At 47.2% G+C, this 3,983-nt stretch overlaps 1 pseudogene; it reads right to left on the bottom strand.

Annotated features, from left to right (window-relative positions):
* Nucleotides 1-282: 282 nt before the first annotated feature.
* Nucleotides 283-2,292, bottom strand: LOC143404155 (MAP/microtubule affinity-regulating kinase 3 pseudogene; annotated as a pseudogene).
* Between the last annotated feature and the right edge of the window lie 1,691 nt (nucleotides 2,293-3,983).

The following is a 3,983-nucleotide window of genomic DNA, read 5'->3' as shown; positions in this document are numbered from 1 at the left end:
CAGCTTGTGCCCATAATGTTCCACCGCTAAGCCCTGCCACCTGAACCACAAGCTCAAGAACTAAATAGCTCCCTGGATGGTACAGGTGGAACAGGTCTTCAACCAAGTAACTGGGCAGTCTTGACCAGCGCCTTACATCAAGAATTCCCAGGAGGGGCATCTCCTCCTGGGACAATTAAAGAAAACCCTAATTTAGTCACTGCTACCAACAATTGCCTAAATGTTATTCTACATGTCCATCAGTGTTGAGGAAAACACTTCAAGTTGCTGTTAATTTATATCCTAATGACTGGCTTCCAGTTGGAGCTCACTGGCAATTTGGGAAGCAATGATTTTGAAAGCCTTGGATTTCCCTGATCTGGGCTTGAAGCGGACCCCATTCAAAGCCAGTCTGGGAAGCTTACATACCTCCATCTCCCACTGCACCAGTTTCTCGGTGTACCCATCTCCATGGATGCAGAAGAGCAGAAAGGGCGTCTTGTGCATGTGTTGGCAGTTGTTGGCATCTAGCACCTTTCGGATTTCCCTCATGATGTCACTAGGATCCATGGCACTAGTGATTTTCATGCTCCAGGTGAAGTGCAGGGAGCGAGGTTTTGCTTGTTGGTTCTCCTTTCTCTGCTCAGCACAGACATGATGACTTGAACCCTTGTATCTCGGGGTCTTCTCAGACTCAGTTGCAGGCCTTCTTGTGAATTTTGATGTAAACTTCGGAAAAACACCAGTGGTGCCTCTTCTTTGAGTCTGGGGCAATTCTTCAGCTGGATGGAAGCAGCTGGGTGAGGCAAGAGGACCTTCGTGTGTTGTAGTTTGGGATTCCCAGGGCTGGCGGTGGAACATTCGACGAAGGGCACTGGCTCTGGGGAAGCAGGTGCAGCCCCGGGTGGAGGTACTTGGGACACTGTGGGTTGAAGTCACTGGAGGGCTCTGGGCAGGGAAGGTGCTGTTGTTCTGCCCATTCTGGCTCACTGAACGTGTGTCTGCTTTGGTTGTTTTGCGGCAAATGTACTTACTCCACAGTGTCCTCCCTCCAGATGGTGTGCTGCTCTTGTAGGCAGCAGGCATTTTCTTGAATTCAGGAGTCTCCAGCTCCTTGGGACTGGTGGTGATCCCAGGTAGGGGCCTGGCTGGAGAAATTCCCTTTCCTCCCACAGCACTGCCGCCGGATTTCTGGGAGGCCATTTGATGTTCTCTGAGGTGACTCTGGGCAGTGCTGGTCAGATATGGCCCAGTTCCAGCATGGTCCAGGGACCGTGTCTGCTTCTGAGTGGAAACGCTTTGCTGCACTTTGCGGTGAGGAGGCCAGCTGGTGCTCTTTCTGAGGACCCTGCTTGGCTGCAGCTTAGCCAACGAGATGTTTCTGTGGGAGATGGCCACCTCTGGACCAACAAAGGGTTGGAGGACATCAAGGCCTCTGTTGATCCACCTGTCTCCCATAATTTTGGCCAGGGTGCTTCTCTTAGTTGGATTAAGCACCAGGAAGCGTTTCAGCAGCTTTTCACATTCTGATGACATGTACAGAGGGATTTGGTATCTACCTTGTAGCACTCTGTCTCTAAGTTCTCTCACATTGGCCCCAACAAAAGGATGCGACCCGGTGACTAGGGTGTATAGAACCACGCCAAGACTCCACACATCGACTTCAGGCCCCTGGTACTCTATGAGCTGGAAGAGCTCTGGAGCTGCATAGGGCAGACTGCCGCAAAACGTGTTGAGTTTACACCCAAGTGTAAACTGGTTGCTGAGTCCAAAATCGGCTAGCTTGATGTTCATCTCTGCGTCTAATAACAGATTCTCCGCCTTCAGGTCTCGGTGGGCGACCTGCTTTTGGTGACAATATTGAACTGCAGACATGATCTGCCGGAATATAGATCTTGCCTCCTCTTCCTGCAGTCTTCCTTTGTTGGCCAGATAGTCCAAAACTCCCCCTCCACTGGCGTACTCCAGGACCAAACAGAGTGCTTTTTCGCTGTCCAGAGCTTCATAGAGCTTCACGATGTGTGGGTGGTCTAACATCTTGAGGATTCTCACCTCTCTGTACATCTTTTGGAGGACTTGTGGCTTCAGGTGTCTCTTATCGATGATCTTGATTGCCACTTCTTGACCTGTGAGGACGTGACGGGCCAGCATTACTTTGGCGAAGGTCCCCTTGCCGAGGGTTTTCAGTAGTCTATACTCTCCAATGCGAGTCTGTTTACCTGCAGAGGAAGCTGTGGATTTGGGGCGCTGTGCTCCAGAGTGCCCGGTCTGGGAGGTGTCTTCTGCCCATCTAGCTCCATGCGAGGGGTGCATGGTTTGACCCAAGTTGATGATCGATGGGTCTCGGTGTCACTGGGAAGTTTAGGATAGGTGAGGGCTAGGCAAGGACAGGGGGTGGGGGGAAACAAGGAGAGAGTTGGAGATGGGTTGGGGGAAAAAATAGCCACAACTGCCTTTTACCAACAAATATCGTGCCCAGTTCAACAACTCGCTCTGGGAACATCAAAGGCCAAAAGGCAAATGAGGAGTGGTTCTAGGTCCACTCATTTCTAGAATTCTCATTCTATTATCTCCTAGGCAGTCAATGCAGTCATAAAGGTACTGACTGCATAAAGAGTGGTCATATGCACCCTAAGTGGATCAAGGACCCAGGCGCTTACTCTGTCTAAGGAACTTGACAGTTTGGGGGTCAAGACCTGATGAAAAAGAAAACTATTTTTTTTTCCAGAAATATTCAGCTGGACATAAACACACTTGACAATTCAATTTGAATGGTGAAGTTGATTGGTGGAAGCACTGGGGTTGTAAGAGTGGTCCACTTTACCTTTTGAATAAAACCCTGGCTGCTTATTTTAAAAGGGAAATGTTTTTCTTTTCCCCTTCTCCCTGTCTCCCTCCCTAACCTGGGGGCAGGGAACAAGATTACCTTGAGTGATCTGTTCTCCACAGGAAGGAGAAGTCACCAGAAGAACTAGGAAGTGATGATCTCCCAGATAAACTAGTTAATGGTAACACACCATCAGCATGCACCTGGGAACCCCTAGTCAGGGCACACCTGGAGTGGAGCCTTTGAATAGTGTCCTTAAAAACCCTCTGTTTTCCCTGATGGGCAGAATCAAATCTTCTGGCACAGGAGTCCCCTGTGTTTTCCCTTTGCTGGCAAAGCAATAAACCTCCTTTTACCTTGATCTCAAAACCTTCTCCTCATTATTGCATGGCCATCAGGGACAAGTCCCAAGGTTTTTGGTAACAGGTCAGGGACCCAGGCTCTAGTGTATTGCTCATCTGCTTTTTTTCCCTAGTGTCTTTCAAAAGTCTTCAAACCTCCTCAATTCAATCATTGTAGGGGCCGCAATATGCAAATACTAGTTTCACCTCTCTTCTTTGTAAAAGTTGTCTTGCATTTCTGCCAAATACCTGTATCTTTAAAGGAGATTATTAATTTACTTCAGGTATTGAACATGTAGGCTTTTTAATATCAGTGAAGACACAAAATAAAATGTGTCACATGTGTGGCCACTTAAGACTTAGGAGTCATTCTCAAAATCAACCTGGATGCAATTTCAAGTGCAGCCGCACTCTATCTGCTGAAATTTTATATCTTACCCTCTGGTATGATTTTTGGAAATTAAGTCATTTTTTGAACAAATAGAAAATATTCAAAAATGGGCCTGGCATATGGTTTGTAATCATCAAATACTTGTGAAATAAATGGTTTACCATTGCTTTGTATTCTTAATTACCAGGAGAGAGAGAGAGAGAGAGAGAGAGAGAGAGAGAGAGAGAGAGAGAGAGAGAATGGGCACATGCACATTTGTGCTGCATTTCCTTGTTAATAGCAGTCTTCTTGTCCATATTGAATGCTTTCACACATTATATTCTAATAGTGCTACATACATCTGGTGTCAATGTAAAAGTGGTCCACCTTGTGTTTGTAAGAGAGCTCTTGCTGCTCTGCCACTGTAACTCATTTTTAAAATACATTTTTTTCCCTTCTTCTCTCA

The sequence above is a fragment of the Callospermophilus lateralis genome, chromosome 7, assembly GCF_048772815.1.
Source record: "Callospermophilus lateralis isolate mCalLat2 chromosome 7, mCalLat2.hap1, whole genome shotgun sequence".
Lineage (NCBI taxonomy): Eukaryota > Metazoa > Chordata > Mammalia > Rodentia > Sciuridae > Callospermophilus > Callospermophilus lateralis.
Note: the sequence above shows the minus strand (reverse complement) of the source record. Positions and strands in the feature narration are given on the sequence as shown.